Genomic DNA, 19,190 nt, shown 5'->3' on the forward strand with positions numbered 1-19,190 from the left:
ACTGCTTTGCAGTATAAGGGGGAGCATTTGGGGGGCGGTGAAAACAAGCAGCTGGGCTACACATTTTTACTAGGACCCCAAACACAAGTGTAAATGAGGCTTAAGGCCCCTTTTACATGATTGGTCTGATTGAGTCTGCCTGTCAGTTTTTTGGGCAAACCCAATCGGAACCTCCATTAACCATTAGCCGCCCGGCCAATGGCCGTTTGGCGGCTTCAGATGTGCCTCTTCATTCCGGGTGCACGCCATTTGGCGTGCTCCCGCACAAGCGCCGTTTGCGGTAATGCAGAGCAGCGCAGCAGCGGGATCTGTCATGGGCCGTGCACCTCAGACACGGCCGATGACAGATCCGAGTACCGGCTCCCGTTGCTGGTACCATGTGACCTGCTGTGACCAATCACAGCAGGTCACATGACAGTTGTATACAATGGATGGCTTCATTCATGATGCCATCCATTGTATACTAGTGCCTAGCTGTGAATGGTCACAGCTAATCACATGCACATGTCATGTGATTAGCTGTGACCAAATCACAGCTAAGCACAAAAAAAAAAAAAAAAAAAAAAAAAAGCTGAATGAATCGATTTCATTCAGGTAAATGCTTGCTTATAGCAAAGTAATTCTTTGCTATAAGCAAATTGTGTAAAAAAAAAAAAAATACTGATCACTTCCCCAAAGTAGTACAGTGTTACTATGGTAACATTGTACTACTTTGGTCATAGTAAAATATGAAAAAAAATCTTAAAAAAAATTAAAAAAATGTAATAAAAAATTAAATATAATAAAAAAATTAAAAAAATTAAAAAAATATATATATATTTTTTTTTCATACTGTCACCAGTCAGTGTCCCTGTTAACTGCCATGCCAGTTATATGATGACGCTGTACTGCACTGGTGACAGTATGTAAAAAAAAAAATAGTGAAAATAATTTTTTTATTTTTTTCATTTTCCGAAAAATTATGACATAAAAATACAACTTCAAAAAACTCGCCATGCCTCTTATGAAGTACGTCGGACTGTCTACTCTGCAAAAAGGGGTCATTTGTGGGATATCTGTACTGTTCTGACATTCTTGGACCTCAAGAAATTAGATTGGCTGTCAGTACTTCAGGATTGATCAATATTCAGATCTATACCATAGTTTGTGAACTCTATAACTTTCCTACAAACTAAAAAATACATTCTAATTTGGGTTATTTTCACCAAAGACATGTAGCAGAATACATCTCGGCCTAAATTTATGAAGAACAATTATTTATTTGTAAACTTTTATAACAGAAACAAAGAAAAATGTGTTTTTTTTTCAAAATTTTTGGTCTTTTTTTGTTAATTTAGCAAAAAATAAAAACCCCAGCGGTGATTAAATACCACCAAAAGAAAGCTCTAGTTGTGTGAAGAAAATGATAAAATTTTAGTTTGGGTACAATGTTGTATGACCGCGCAATTGTCATTCAAAGTGTGAGAGCGCTGAAACCTGAAAAATGGCCTGGGCAGGAAGGTGTAAAATTGCACGGTATTGAAATGGTTAACCTATATGGAGTGGCGGATGTAAACAGACCAACCTACCTCTGATCTAGTCTGATAAATAACAGGAAGGGTCTGCAGCAGCCAGGACATTCTGATCGCGGCCGCCGGGAACTTACACACACTAACTATCCTGTGCTGAGGTGTAAGTCCCCACCTGCTTGCCTGATGGAGTAATACCCCACATGGAAGAAAATAAATATTTGAAATATATTTTTTAAATATTCTTCCCAAATATATTGACATATATTTGAAATACTACAAATTTGTCCGTATTCAATATATTTCAAAATATTTTTCAATAAATATATATATATGCATACTGTATGTTGAAATGCATTTTTATTGCAAAATATATGAAAAATATTTTTAAAAATAAGTTTTCAAATATACTATATGTCTTGAAAAATACATTTAATCTACATTTTTGGAATGCATGTAAAAATATATGTTAAAATGACTTTTTCATATGTTAGAAAAAATCTGAAGAATATATTTAAAAAACATATATTTTTAAAAATATTTTTCATATATTTTGTAATATATAAAACATGCATATATATTGAAATATATTTTGAAAAATATTGAATACGGCCAAAATTGTAGTATTTCAAATAAATGTAAATATATTTGGGAAGAATATTTTAAAAATATATTTCAAATATATTTTTCTTCCATATGGGGTATTACTCCATCAGGCAAGCAGGCGGGGACTTACACCTCAGCACAGGATAGCTAGTGTGTGTACGTTCCCGGTGGCCGCAATTGGAATGTCCTGGCTGCTGCAGTCTGAGAGTCTTCAGAAACAAACAGTTGGGCCCCCCTCCACAGCCCAGTAGGGAGAAAGATTGCCCATGGCTTTGGCAGCGGCCGGTGAGGAACAGTATGTTTTAGCTAAATACAGTGACTGGCATAACATTCCACATGACATGACACATGAAGCTGCTGGCCGGGCCCCCCTGCTAGATGATGGGGCCTGGGGCCCTTACATGAGGCCCAGTGATACCCCCTTTCAGCAGCCCTGCTTCCTGTGCCCACACAGCACCTTTCAGGTTCTTCACTCTCCTCCTCTTTGTCCCTCTCATCATTTAAAGCTCACTGTATACATCTATTCTCTTCAATTTAATTAAGAATTACTGTGATCTACTGGCCCCCTGGACTGGAATCAACTTTCCTTGATGACATCTCTGCCTGGCTACCCTCCTTTGTTTCCTCTGAAATTCCCACAATCATTCTCGGTGATATCAACATCCCTGTAAATACTAGCATTCCTGCTACTTCTAAACTTCTCTTTTGACCTGAAACAATGGATACTTCTACTGATGGTAATACCCTTGACTTTGTATTCTCCTACCTATGCATTCCGAGCAACCTCTCCAACAATCCTTTTCCTCTCTCTGATGGCCACCTTATTAGTTTTGCTGTCTTCCTGTTTTCCACCTCCTCGCACTCCAAATGCCCAACAATTAACAGTAGAAACCTTTGCCACTTTAAACCTTCTCTTCTCTATTGTGCTACTGACCATCTCTATGACAATATCTCACCCCTGTCCTGCCCCAATCTAGCCATTTCTGTCTACAATAGATCTCTGTTCTCCGCCATGGACGAGCTCACCCCCCTCACTACACACAGAATCAGGCCCCTACCCCAGCAACCATGGAAAACAGATGACTCCAAAAAAGATAGCCGTGCTCTTGAGCATCTGTGGCATAGGACTAAGTCTAAGAAAGACTTCAACCAATATACACCGTGTTCCAAATTATTATACAAATGATATTTTTCTCATTTACCTAAATAATTGATGTAAATAACAGTCAGCATAATTCTCATGTTATCAACTATTAAGAGTACAATTCACATTTTATTGAACAAACCTCCTAATGATAACAGGATTTTTTTTAAATATAAAACACTTCCAATGCACTGTTCCAAATTATTACGCACAGTAAGTTTCAAAACACTTTATAGGTTGTAAAGAACTGAAAATTGTCATTTGTTGTCTTTGCAGCATATTTACTGAAATCAAAAGCTATTTCAATCAAACTTCTAACAACATTTTAACTTTTTAAACATTTTAACAGGTCACGTTACATTGTAACATAGGACCCCTTATTTGATAGCAGCTTCACAAGTCTTGCATCCATTGAACTTGTGAGTTTTTGAAACGTTTCTGCTTGAATTTGTTTGCAAGATGTCAGAATAGCCTCCCAGAGCTGCTGTTTGGATGTAAACTGCCTCCCACCCTCATAGATCTTTAGCTTGAGGATGCTCCAAAGGTTCTCAATAGGATTGAGGTCAGGGGAGGATGGAGGCCACACCATGACTTTCTCTCCTTTTATCCCCATAACAGCCATTGATGCAGAGGTATTCTTTGCAGCATGAGATGGTGCATTGTCATGCATGAAGATGATTTAATTACGGAAAGCATAGTTCTTCCTTCTGTACCAGGGAAGAAAGTGGTCAGTCATAAACTCTACATACTTTGCAGAGGTCATCTTTACACCTTCGGGGACCCTAAAGGGGCCGACCAGCTCTGTTCCCATGATTCTGGCCCAAAACATGACTCCACCACCACCTTGCTGACATCACAGCCTTGTTGGAACAGGGTGGCCGTCCACCAACCATCCACTACTCCATCCATCTGGACCATCCAGGGTTGCACGGCACTCATCAGTGAACAGGACTGTTTGAAAATTAGTCTTCATGTATTTTTCTGCCCAATGCAGCCGTTTCTGCTTGTGAGCATTGGTTAGTGGTGGCCAAATAGAAGGTTTATGCACAGTTGCAAGACTCTGGAGGACTCTACACCTTGATGTCCATGGGACTCCAGAGGCACCAGCAGCTTCAAATATCTGTTTGCTGCTATGTAATGTTATTTTAGCAGCTGCTTCTTGATCCGATGCATGGATCTGGCAGAAATCTTCTTCAATGTGCCTTTATCTGCACGAACCCATCTGTGCTCTGAATCAGCTGCAGATCTCTTAATAGTGCAATGATCACGCTTACGTTTTCATGAAATATCTAATGTTTTCATACCTCGTCCAAGGCATTGAACTATTTCACTCTTTTCGGCAGCAGAGAGATCCTTTTTCTTCCCCCATATTGCTTGAAAATGGTGCTCTGCTTAATAATGTGGAACACCCTCCTTTAGTAGTTTTTCCTTAAATTGGGCTCACCGGCCAATCTAATTATCACAGGTGTCCGAGATTGTTTTCAGTGATCAAAAGAGCCCTAACACACAATGCCATCCATGAGTTACACTGAAAAACAAAATATTTAATCTTTGTGACACTTAAATAGAATTTGCATAATAATTTGGAACGCGGTGTAAATCTGCCCTCCAAAAACGCATTTCTTGCCTCCACACTGCCAAGCAGACTTATTTCATCACTCTCATTAACAACTTCTCATCCATTCCCTGTCAATTCTTCTCTACTCTTAACTTTCTACTTCGTCCTCCACTGCCCCCAACCCACTAACTCACTCACTGCCCAGAAGATCACCAAACACTTCAAAAAGAAGATTGCTACAATTTGTGATGAAATGTCCACTGTACAGAGTTCTCCTCTACTTAACACACCATGGCATGACACCAGAAAGCTTTGACTCGCCTTGACTACTGCAACTCCCTCCTCATTAGCTTACCTTTAACCACTTGCCCTCCAGAGGATTTACCCCCCCCCCCCCTTCCTTCCTAACCAGGCCATTTTTTTGCGTTACAGCGCTGCGTTACTGTAACTGACAATTGCGCGGTCATGCAACGCTGCACCCACATGAAATTTACATCCTGTTTTTCCCACGAATTGAGCTTTCTTTCGGTGGTATTTGATCACCTGTGCAATTATTATTTTTTGCGCTAAGAAAAAAAGATTGACATTTTTGAGAAAAAAACAATATTTTGGACTTTTTGTTATTAAACATGTCTAGTTAAAAAATCAAAATTTCGTCATAAATTTACACCAAAATTTATTCTGTGTCATGTCTTTGCTAAAACAAAATCCAAATATGTGTAAATTAATTGATTTACATGAAGCTTTTACAAATAGCGGTATAGATACTGGGATTTTACTTATTTATTTTTCTACTAGTAATGGCGGCGATCAATGACTTTCAGAAGGACTGCGGCAGACATTCTGACACTGGGGGGGAACTGACTTGGTGTCACTGATATCCCCAGTGACACCAATACAGTGATCAGTGATAAAAATAAACACTGACACTGTACTAATGGCACTGGGCAGGAAGGGGTTAATATAAGAGGCGATCAAAGGGTTAACTATATGTAGGGAGTGTTTTACTAGAGGGTGGGGAGTGTGTGCTTCACTGTAAGCACACTGATCTGGATGGTTGTGCTGTGCACAGGCATCCAGAGCAGTGTGCTCAAGCCGACAGGGAGGAAGACTGTTAGTAAACAAAACAGTCTTCCTCCCCATCGGAGATGCTCGGTAATCACCAGGTGCTGGCGGGTAATTACCGCCCTGGACTCGGTAATTGACAGCCGCATCAGTGGTTCATATAGTGAATTCGGTGTAGAGTTATTCACCTTGAGGTCATCACAGAGGACAAGAGGGCACTCTTTACGTCTGGAGGAAAAGAAATGTAATGTCCAAACATGGAAAGGTTTCTTCACAGTAAGAGCTGTGAAAATGTGGAATAGACTCCCTCAAGAGTTGGTTCTGGCCAGTTCAGTGGATTTCTTTAAAAAAGACCTGGATTCTTTCTTAGATACACAGAATATAACTGGATACTAACATTTATAGGTAAAGTTGCTCCAGGAAATATCCGATTGCCTCTCGGGGGATCAGGAAGGAATTTTTTCCCCTGCAGGAGCAAATTGGATCATGCTTTGCTGGGTTTTTTGCCTTCCTCTGGATCAACTGTGGGTATAGGATTATGACTTTTCTTTTACCTGGATGGACGTTTGTCTTTTTTTCAGCCAGACTAACTATGTAATAATAACCCCCAACATTGGCGTCAGTGACTGCAATAATAGCCCCTGTTTTGGTGTTGCAATAACATGTAGTTACTGTGGTGATATTGGCAGCAATAACAGCCACCAGCTTTGATGTTAATGTTTGCAATAATAGCCCTCAGCACTGGTAAAGGTTGTTGCAAAAATAAACCCCAGCAATAGTGTCAGTGCCACACTAATAACATCCAACACAGGTGTCAATGGCAGCAATAACAGCCCCAGCATGGATGATCAGGCTCCACAAAATAACCCCCACAATTGGTGTAAATTAAAGCAATAATAATGCCCAGGACTGGAGTCAATAATCACAATAATAACCCCCAACACTGGTATAATTAGCAGCAATAATAAAGCCCAGCATTGCTGTTAGTGACCACAGTAACAACCCCCAGTATTGGTGTGAGTGGACACGATAATATACCCAAGCATTGGTCGTCAGTCACTGCAAAAAAAGCCCTCAGAATTGTTGTAGGTGGCCTCAATAAATATCCAGTATCAATGATCAGTCCCCACAATACTAAGCAGGAACAATAATAACAATAATAATAGGAATATATAGGAATAGGAATAATAACCCCCAGCATTGGTACATTGACATCCATAAAAACCTTAATCACTGCTGTATATGAAAACAATAAATCCCAACACTGCCTATCAAACCCTACCACAAGAAGGCTTCAGTCATTGTTAGCCCAACTATCAGATCCTTTTATACTGCGGAATGGAACTGGACACATACTATATGACCAGCAATATGTGACTCTCCCCCTCCAAATGACTGATATGTGTTTGTGAAATGAGCCTCACACACCCACAATAAAGATCATTTTTTTCAGCAGCCAAAAAAAATCCTAAATTTTATAAAGTGGCAGTTATTGTTTGGCAGCAAATTTAAATTTGGCAGTTAGAGAGTTAAAAATAGCAGTGCTGACAGTGGTTCCTTGCCAAGTAAGGCTGTATACAGAGGTTGCAAGTTTACTGTGAATTAGAAGGAGCACTAAAACTACTGCGGTCCCTGTGGCATTTCTCCTGTGAAGATACAGAACCCCTAGGCTCCGGATAGTCAGACGAGGTAGAGATGGAAGAACAGGATCAAGCCAGGGTTCCAGTTCAACATCAGGAAGATCGAAAGTTGCAAGAAAGTCCTTAAGGTCACCTGGAGAGAGGTGGAATAGGAAATCCCAGCGGTAGGTAATGCTGGCATCTGAGAGGACCAGGGGCGGACTGACAACTCATGGGGCCCCCGGGCAATAGGGGATCATGGGGCCCCTGTGTCCTTGCCCAAACTCAAAAAAGCCTATGAAAAAGGTACCAGGGGCATCTCATGGGGCCCCCTACTGACCCCAGGCCCTCGGGCAGTGCCCAAGTTTCCAAATGGTCAGTCCGCCCCTGGAGAGGACTTTCATTACCGGGCACGAAGGGCTCTCTGGACTTTATGGTCTATGATTTCCTAAGATGAAGCTGACTTGAAGGATATAGTATGTTCCCTGTTGTTTGTACTATTTTTTTTTGCTTTGCAAATATTGTTACATACACGCTTTGTCTATAGCTGCCTCTTTCTTGTGGCTCTTTTATATGCAAGTCCTCATCCTCGAGCTACCTGGGAATGGATCCGTACATTGATTATTGTACTCCACTTTTTGTCTCTTTTGAAACACTTTGTTGAGGCTTTCTTTCTTGTCATGCCTATATTATTTGTTTGAAAATAAAGTCTTATTCTTTAAAAAAAAAAATAGGAGTGCTCATCCTGATGTTAAAGCCTTGTGAACTGAGTCCAGGAACATGTATAAAATGATTTCATTATGGGTTGGAGGCATTAGACATGAAGAAAGCACATGTAAAGCCAAACAAAGATTATTCTCATTTTCCATATAAAATTCTGATAAACAAACCCCACATTCAAAAGGACCAAAGGTTTTGTTAACCAGTTATAGGGATTGTGACCTCATTTGCAGATTTGCAGGGCCAGTGCTAGCATAAGGCGGCTTAGGGCACAAGTATGGCGAGTGGGCGGTAAAATCCAAATCCTGTAGACCCGAATTTTTACAGTGCTGCAGACGTGTTTTTACACACTACCATCCGGGAGTGTGCGTAGTTTATTAAAGCTGACTGTCAACTTTCATATGGAAGCAACACAAGTAGCTGTGAAGTCGCCCATCACTTCCACAACCACCATTGCGATGTGCCGACCCCCCCATTCCCCGCAAGCGTGACTTCCCTGCCATGTTTAACAGACTTTGCTATCCCACCTGTGGGCCCAGTGCTGTCTGCTAAGCCTCCCTCCTGTACACAGACCAGGAGCTGTCATTCTCCAGGACAAGTGCTGGGGGAACAGTCTGTTTTCCATCAGTTGCAGTGGAGTAGAGGATAGGAGGTCACCTATATGCGATCGCATATAATTTCTGAACACTGGGTAGATACTATCTATGGAGGCATAGAATTTTACAGACTTATGTGTACGGCTGGCAAAAACCACAGCGATCCTATAATAAAATAATCAAACCTTCATTACTGAACTTGAATTAATCAAATTTCGTCCACAGGCAAATTTGACATCTAAGAAGGAATCCCAATAAGCGCCAGTTCACATATATGCAGATCGGATGTGGTTTGAACCACATCCAATCTGCATGACATGTGAAATAACATTGCTTCCTATGGTGCCTGTTCACATATGTCCGGTGCACTGGCGGTGCGGATTCAGTTCGTTTTGAAAAAGAGTCATGTATGATTTCTAAGCAGTGCTTTCAGGTTCAGGTGCGGATTACAGGCTATTGACTTCTTTAGGAACTATTTCTAAACCACATAAGTGTGAACATAAAAATCCTGAGCTGATTCTGATGTAAACCTGACATGAACCACTTAACAAATACTGTATCAGTTAGTTAGTTAGTTGCTGTTGACTAACACAGGCTTGTAGGCAGGTGCAGGTTGACGTCCCTACATAGGTGGCACTGTTGTATCACCTTGCAGGGAGAACAGGAGAATTAACAATTCCTCTTAGGGCTTGTTCACACTTGACTCAAAATGCTAACTGTTTACAAACGCACGTATAGTGTGAATGCATGTTAATAGGTGTGTTTGATGTATAAATAATGCGTGTTATAAAAACGCTCCCCCAAATGCCCTATGTGCATTTTTGGCACATTTGACGAGCGTTAAAGGTACGTTAAATCTGCACCACAAACGTCTATTTTTTATTTTTTTTAATTAAAAAAAACATGCTGCAAATACATGCCAGCATGTTTGTGGAGAGTTACCAAAGACTTGAATGAAAGGAGTTGCAAGGCTTGAACGCCTTCAAACTCCACATGAAGCTTCAATTTTGAAGCGGCGCGATGCTAACGCTTCATGTTTTGATAATGTGAACAGCACTGTGTGCTCTCCATGTTATCATTTTCATAGGAGTTTGAGGAGCATTAAAAACGCCCCTCAAACTCCTGCTTCCAATGCCAGTGTGAACAAGGCCTTAGGCCTCTGTATGTGTCATCGGGTGGGCTGCTGTTCGCTTGGACGCTACCACCCAGGTGACATCTGCGGCCATCATTAGTGAGGGCAGAGCTTTCAAAAAGCCCTGGCTCACCGCAGTTGGTGCCCATTCTCTGTGTGTCTAGGTGAGGGTAGGGTTGCCACCTCATCCCTTTAAAACTGAACACATATTAATTACACAGGTTCTGGGGCTAATTTAATGCAGATAAGGCACTAAGTGAGTTTAATTATTACTTTAATTAGTCACAGAACCTGTGTAATTAATATGTGTTCAGTTTTAAAGGGATGAGGTGGCAACCCTAAGTGCGGGACAGGAACCCACTTGACAGGGAAAGTGTGCCTAGTGTAGGGTTAGGTTCCAGAGGAGGAGGGACACAGAGGGATTGTCACCAGAGCTATTAGGGGAACCTCTCCACTTCTTGTGCTTATTGCATCTGCCTTCCAGCAGCTCCCTGCTCCAGGTACTGTCAGCCTCGGTATATCACTCTCTCTGTAAGTCCCACATACTGCTCGGAGTGTTGGTGCTCGTTTCTTACTGTTAGAAAGATTATTTTACTATGGGGTCAACTCACTAAGGCTGCATTCACACTGTTCGCATAATCGGGTGTGAACAGGCACCATAGAGAACAATTGATTTTTTAAGTTTGAGGTTTTTTTGAGCTTCGAGCTACAAAACGCTCAAATGTGAGTGCAGCCTAAGAGATAAATACCACATGAATTTTTGAGTTAACATAACTCGTGTGAGATTCATCTCAAAAGTGGTCAATTCACTCAAGAACATGCGTTATTTACTGAATTCAATATTTATGTTTTGTGACAGTTATCACTTAAACCAGAGATACACCCAAAAGTGGAAGTTCCGCTTTAATACTTTGTCCCCCGCTCCCCGTTAAGGATTGGCACCTTTGGGGAGCGGGTACCTGAATTTGACAGGTACCCGCTCCCACTTCCGCTGCAATCGCCTTAAGCGATCGGAAGCAGAAGTTGTCCTCCCCCCTCCCTCCCCGTAGTCTTCTGGGACACGTGACAGGTCCCAGAAGACTACGGAACCCGGGGCGGACTGACAACTCATGGGGCCCCTGTGTCCTTGCCCAAACTCAAAAAAGCCTATGAAAAAGGTACCAGGGGCATCTCATGGGGCCCCCTACTGACCCTGGGCCCTCGGGCAGTGCCCGAGTTTCTAAATGGTCAGTCCACCCCTGTACAGAACCATTCACAAAGCGTGGCCCTACTCGAGCACACGCAGTGGTCACCCGGCCATGAAGCCGCAAGCTGTCACAGCCAGTTGCCTACACTGAAGATGCTGGCGCCAGGAAGAGAAGACGGCTGGTGAAAACAGTGGTGGTGAGGCTGAAAAACTGGAAAAAAAACCCAGGACTAGTGGGTTTCTAGAGGAGTTTTATTAGCTGTAAAAATGCTCTAATGCTGAAAAAGGTGGCAAAACGCAGTAAAACATTGCAAACTGGCGTTTTTGGACTTTGTTTTACCAGAATTTGCATTTTTTTTACGCTAAAAACCGCAAACGCAGAAAAACGCAGGAAAATGCCGCTGAATGCTAATGCGAGAACGCTAAAAAAAAGTTGAAAAACTCATGTTTTTTACGTGACGTGACTTTATACAGCTAACATTACCAGCGTTAAAAAAACGTCCTGTGTGCATGAGGGCTAAGTGTCTGTATGTTTTTTTGAATCAACTGGAACTCCACTTTAAATTTAGCATTATTTTTGGCATTGGTTTTTTTTTTTTTTGCTTTTTTTTTTTTTTTTTTACATGCTAACACCCCACCAGAGGATGAAAGTTCTATAAATAAATGCACACAGAAATATTATGAAACTGTGAAAACATACTGGTGTGCTTTCATTCACAGAACAATCTCCCTCTGGTGAAATGTTACAATTTATTTTCATTTCTGAGTTCAGGGCAGAACATTTCTACACTGATACATTGTATACTTTTACCTTCCTGGCCAGTGTATATTGCTAAAATACCACCTACTGGCAGGTGATAAATAACCAATGAGTGTGTTCTTTTGAAAAAATTGACTTTAAAACCGCTTGCCCGCCACCCTTTAGCAGAAATACTGCTACAGGGTGGCAGGGCTGCGCACAATCACGTGTATATACGTGATTTTGTTCTGGGATGGGGGAGGGCGCGCCCTACCCACCCCACCATTGGCGGCTTCAGCTGTCGATCACTGGGCCTTGGCCGGTGATTCCACGCAGGCACCCGGCGATCACCAAGGAACACTGACAGGGGAGAAGTCTGTGTGTAAACAACACAGATCTCTCCCCTATCAGCTCCATCACACTGCTTTGTATTGCTCTACATAGCAGAGCAATACAAAGCAGCGTGCTTACATAATAAAATACACACACAGTAAAACAGCACACAGTTAACCCTTTGATCTCCCCAGATGTTAACCCCTTCCTACCCAGTGTACCCTTTTTAGTAGCACTGATCACTGTATTAGTGTCACTGGGGATGTCAGTGACAGTTAGTTCCTCCCCAGTGTCCGAATGCCTGCCACAGTCCTGCAGTTCCGCTATAAGTCACTGATCACCGACATTACCAGTATATATAAAAAAAAAAAATTCCAGTATATATACTGCCATTTGTAGACTCTATAAAGACATGTCGCAGAATACATTTTGTCCTAAATTCATGATGAAATTTGATTGTGTAAATTTTGAACTGGATATGTTTTATAGCAAAAAATCAAAAATATAGTTTTTTTCTCAAAATTGTCGTTTTTTTTTTTGTTTATAGCACAAAAAATAAAAAACGCAGAGGTGATCAAATACCACAGAAAGAAAGCTCCATTTGTGGGGAAAAAAGGACAATGTAATTTGGATGCAGCGTTGTATAACCGCGCAATTGTCAGTTAAAGTAACGCAGCGACGTATCACAAAACATAGCCTGGTCAGGAAGGGGGTTAAATTCTCTGGAAGGCAAGTGGTTAATGATCTCTTTTTTTTTTCTTTGCGGTATTTACCTCACATTCGATATTTTACTTTGATAAATTTACTTTTTTTTTATTATGTCATGTGATATTTCTGAAAAATGAAAAACCTGAAAAGTGAAACCCTTTAGTCAATTGACCCCTATATCTGGAATGGTTTGACAATATAACTTTGCATCATTCTCAACCACTGTGTGTGCCATGCCTTCCCTCGGAATGCCTACAGCCTGGGCCTTCCCCCACTTCACAGCCTACAGCCTACCTGTACACAACTCCGTGTATGCATCTGGATGCATAAAAAATGGCTCTTCATGCTGTACAGGCCTCTGCATACAGGTGAATGAGCCTTAATACTGCAAACACATAACCTATAATGTGGGGTCTGTTTTCACAGAATGTTCACTCAGGATTCACTGGTTCATTACGGTCAGAGTTAGGGCTTGTTCACACTTGGCTGAATTTCTAAATCTTACAAAATGCATGTATAGTGTCAGCATATGCATTAGACAGCAGCACAGTGGCTAAATGGTTAGCACTTCCGCCTGGCAGTACTAGGGTCATTGGTTCGAATCTCAACCACGGCACCACCTGCCTGGAGTTTGCATGTTGTACCTACATGGGTTTTCTCCGGGTACTCCGGTTTCCTCCCACACTCCAAAGACATGCTGGTAGGTTAATTGGCTAAATTGGCCCTAATATGTGTATGTATGAATGTAAGTTAGGGACCGTAGATTGTACACCCCTTGAGGGTTAGGGACTGATGGGAATGTACACTATAAATGTGTAAAGCGCTGTGTAAATTGACGGCGCTATATAAGTACCTGAAATAAAATAAATAGACAGGTGTTAATGAACTTTAGGAAGGGCGTTAGACAGGCTTTTTTACGCGCATTAAAAACGCTCCCTAAACGCCCTGTGTGCAGTTTTGAAGCATTTTATGAGCGTTTTACAAGCGTTAAAACAACACCACAAATGCATATAATAAACTGTAATGCCCTGCCAGAACATTTGCTAAGAGTCACTATAGACTTGAATGGGAGACACTGAAAGGCTTCAAACTCCACTTGACTCAGAGTGATTTGTTCCTACAGGAGGCCAAGAGTTTAGTTGGTTTATTGGTTTTGTTATTACTTTTGTTTATTTTTAGCCTGGGTATGCCCAATAGGCTTTGTTTTGTAACTCTCACCTTTTATACTAATAAAGAGAATTTATTAAAAAAAAAAAACTCCTCTTGACTCGACATGAGGTTTGAATTTTGAAGCGACGCAACACTAAGGGCTCATTTACACTGCAGCTGATAAACTCACGTTTAGGAGCTGTTCAGCATTTTTTTCAGCATCCCCTGAACTCTCCCTAATGTTTTCCTATGTGTCCATGTACGCATCTTCGTTTACAGGCATTTGAGTTTACAGTCGTTTTTTTGAACGCAAAAAACTTGCGTTCAGCAGTCAATTTTATCAGTGTTTCAAACTCAAAATGCTTGTAAATTCGGCTAAATGCGGCAAATCGCGTTTATAAGCGTTTGCGGTTGAACATTTTTTTTAACTCTTCCAGTTCCCAATGCTGTCCAGAGCCTTTTTGCATCATGAAAAATTCATGCATGCGTTTTCAAGGTACTCAAATGGACAAAACACTGAACACAGGATGTTCCTACCAAGCTTGTCACGCATTGGAATGACCAATTCACACCTCAGACCTCTCCCACCCTTGAAAACAAAAGATATGTTAATGACCATTCACACCTCAAATTCCACATGAAGACCCCATGCCAGGTGGCCTTAATGACTCCCTCCACCAGACACCTTCCCACCCTTGGAAACAAAAGAAATGTTAATGAGCAACTCACGCTTATGCCAATCTCAACACATACTGATGTCTCTGCTTCTACTGTGTGTAATTCTCTGAAACAGTCTGAAATAGTTAATAATGTACCACTTTCCAGTGCATTCTGGGCATTTGGGAGGTTCTCCTGTGCTTATCTTTAAAAAATGCTTCTAAACGCAAACGCGCATAAACGCTGTAAGTAAACGTGGCTAAACAGACTTTTTTAACCTACGTTTTCCAGCAGTCAGTTTCCATCGTTCAGAAGTGTCCCGTGTGCATGGGGCCTAACACTTCACTGTGTGCTGCCCATAGTATCATTTCATAGGAGTTTGAGGAGCGTTAAAAACACCTCTCAAACACCTGCTTTCAATGCCAGTGTGAACTAGGCCTTAGGCTTTAAAGTCAAATGTTTACCTAAATGTAGCAATTTTTGCACCAAGGTGTTCTCCTTTCTTAAAGTGTTACTAAACCCACAACAGTAAAATCAGTCTGTATATGCAGTAGAGCATGCTTGTTATACTCACTGTGGAACCTAAGGGGTTAATCCTCTGCATTGTGTAAAAAGACTGTTTGATCCTTTCTTCTCTGCCCCTCCTCTTGTTGAAATGACCACCTGATACAGACTGAATCTGTAGTCACATGCACATGAGGGTCAGAGGTTTCACATCCTCCTAGAGCAGAAAGAAAACTCCTACAAGCTTTAACCAGTGTTCTGCTGAAGTCACAAGACTGCTCTAACTGCTGATGAGAAAAGGTAATTACCAGTTTATATTTACTAAAATAATTGCATTTCCATGTTCTGTGTACTGTGGGAGACCAGATATAGTGAATGCAGGGTCCTGGGAGACCAGATATAGTGAATGCAGGGTCCTGGGAGATCAGATATAGTGAATGCAGGGTCCTGGGAGACCGGATATAGTGAATGCAGGGTCCGGGGAGACCCGATATAGTGAATGCAGGGTCCAGGGAGACCAGATATAGTGAATGCAGGGTCCTGGGTTCAGAAACACTTTAACCCCTTCATGCCGGTGCCTCCCGGCCCTTTAAGAGTTTCAGAAGCCGGGAGGCGGGGCGGGGTTTAGAGTCATGTGACCGCCATGACGCGCCGTCACGGCGGTCACATGATCGGGAAAGGTCCCGATCGAAAGAGAAGATCGGGACCTTTCCATGAGTACCGGACATGTGTGCAGGGAGTGCGCAGCACAAATGTTCTTTTTTAATGGAACGCAAATGTGCGGCCGCTCGGTGTCTAGGCCCAGATGCCGGGAGGCTGCACATTTGCGTTCAGCCGGCGTGAAGAGGTTAAGTTCTGTTTTTTATTTAATCAAAAACGCAGGCCCCATATCAGATGTAATAGCTGTGTGCATTAAAATGCAAATGCTAGTCAACAACATGAACTATACTGCGACACAGTGAGGTTATTTACTAAAGGAGTAGAGTATGTTCACTTTGCAAAGAAATGTTCATGGAGCTTGGTGGATGAAGAGAAGATTTATTGACTTCAAACATGTGCAAGCTCAAATCCTTTTTTTTTATTAAAGCTGAACTCCAGGAATTCAAACTCTTTGTACAGTGTGCTGGTTTGCTAGGGGTTAAGTCTAACAAAGTGCATGCCACCTCATGGACCTATCTCTTTATTTTCTATTAGTATTTTCTCTGAGTGCCGGAACGATAGCTTTTACTATAGTTGTGGTTCTCTGATGCTGCTTCTTCTGGTCTCAGCTACTATAGCTGCAGAGTCGCATGCCTCCACTGTGCCTGCCCCTCCCCTCCTCCTGTCTAATCAGGAAGTGCTTTGTATGATGTAAATTCATGCACAAAATACAAAGGCTTCTGTAAATGAACTGCGGAGTGGAGGAGGGGCACTGCAGCTACTATATGAGAAAGCAGCTTCTCTCCTGTCAGAGCTCCAGTAGTGTAGTGATAGTAAAACTATAAGAGGTAAATAAAACAGGTACGTCCACAAGGCAGCATGCACTGTAGTGGACTCATAGTATGTCAGCACATTTTTCAAAGTGTAAGAGTTCAAACCAAAATCCACTTATCATAAATAATATTAAATTGAATATTAATCAATATATAAAAATACACAGCAAAAAAAATCCCAATATAATATCCCAGAAAAGTTATCCACCTCCACCCTTGAAGGCCAAACAAACAAAACAAAATATAAAACTTTTCTTTTTAACAGAAAATATAAATTAGATATATCAACATATCCACCCGTACAAAAAAAGTGTCCAAAATATCAAAATAATGTCCAAAATATCAAAAATTGTCAAAATTAATCCTCACAAACATAAATCATTATATTCTTTCTTCTTCAAACTATCTTTTTCAACACCCGCAGATCCTGATGACAATAAACCTCAAAAGAAAAAAACTCAACATAGTGTCATATCTTTTAAATAATAAAAACACACGTGCCACTCTCTGTGCAACATGCAAAATCTCTATAAGAGCGTGTATACTCTATAGGTGAGTATCAATACACATGCAAATATTCAAATGTGTACCTAAAATACATATAAAAATAAAAACACTCACATAAAGTGTCAACTACACAGTAAGTGAAAACGAACTCAAAATTGTTACTGCAACTCATGTGCTGATGGATAATTACCCTATGTCAGAAATTTCTGACATAGGGTAATTATCCATCAGCACATGAGTTGGAGTTTGCTGGTTTGGGTTTAAGGTGTACACTAATGTATATAGAGTGTGGTGATACACATAGTTGCAGTAACAATTTTGAGTTTGTTTTCACTTACTGTGTAGTTGACACTTTATGTGAGTGTTTTTATTTATATATGTATTTTAGGTACACATTTGATTATTTGCATGTGTATTGATACTCACCTATAGAGTATACACGCTCTTATAGAGATTTTGCATGTTGCACAGAGAGTGGCACGTGTGTTTTTATTATTTAAAAGATATGACACTATGTTGAGTTTTTTTCTTTTGAGGTTTATTGTCATCAGGATCTGTGGGTGTTGAAAAAGATAGTTTGAAGAAGAAAGAATATAATGATTTATGTTTGTGAGGATTAATTTTGACAATTTTTGATATTTTGGACATTATTTTGATATTTTGGACACTTTTTTTGTACGGGTGGATATGTTGATATATCTAATTTATATTTTCTGTTAAAAAGAAAAGTTTTATATTTTGTTTTGAATATTAATCAAAGTGTGCAAAGCAAACAAACACCATGAAGTGTGAAACAAAAAGTGAACAGTCCCAAAAGTCCAAAATAAATTATATATAAAAAGTCTAGAAGACCAAATTCATCACAGAGTTCCAAGCTTCTATAGTCTTCACACACCACATGAACAACCTGTGTGAACACAAAATACCTTACCAAAGGAAACATGTGTGATCATAGAAGAGGAAATGGTCATATAGCACTCAAGGTGTACAACTGTCAGCCCCCCAAGAGTCTTCAATCAAAGGCTCCAAGACAAGTGAACTGATAATCACATCTGGTGCTTCCACTAGGCAAACTAGGTGACCGCCTAGGGCGCACTACCACCTAGGGGGTGCCTGGGTGCAGCACTCTCTCTGTGTGGGACACTGTCACATCATGATTAATCCTTCAGCTGATGGGAGGCGTGGCAGAGGGGAGTAAGAAAGAACAGAGGAAGATGCCTGTCTCTGGGGCCAGTGTAGCAGCTCTTCTAGTGTTCCTCTCAGACTCAGTCCCTTACTGCAAGCTGGCAGGTGGCTGCTGATCCCCATGGAGTTCCAGCCCTCCTCTTCCCATTCATCAGCAGAGGTGGAGCTGTGCCTGCAGAGGAAGGTAATGTCTGACTGATGTCTCATGTCTGCGTGAGTGTAACCCGGCTGGCCATCCATCACATGTGCAATGTGTCAATTAGTGATGACATCATCACAATCCCACAGCATGCTCTTCTATTGCCTGCTGGGCCTACTGATTTGTGTCAGTGCTGGTGATGGTGTGTTGTGTCAGATCTGTCTGTGTGGGATCTCTCTGTGTACATGGGCTGGGCTGCCTGCTGTCACAGCTTTTTATCTCCCCCCATTGCCTGGGGAATTCCAGCCTGGGATCTGTTAGAGTGTGGATCCATCATTCTCCACTCACTGCAACTGTCCCCTGCCACTGCCAGCCACAGACACATTCAATCCGTAACACTGATTTAGTCTTTAACCGCATTCCCATCACCCTATAGCAGATATACTGCTACAGGGCAGCAGGGGTCTGCAAAATAATGTATATATATGTGATTTTGCATTTCTGGGTAGGGGGCGCGCTCTGCTACCTGCTCCACCATTTGCAGCTGCGGCTGTCAATCACTGAGTCCCGCTGGTAATTACCCTCTGGCACCCGGTGATTACCGAGCATCTCTGACGGGGAGGAGGATTGTTTTGTTTACTAACAGTCCTCCTCCCTATCAGC

Source organism: Staurois parvus, unplaced genomic scaffold (genome assembly GCF_062004578.1).
Source record: "Staurois parvus isolate SC_StPar_1 unplaced genomic scaffold, SC_StPar_1.0 ptg000414l, whole genome shotgun sequence".
Lineage (NCBI taxonomy): Eukaryota > Metazoa > Chordata > Amphibia > Anura > Ranidae > Staurois > Staurois parvus.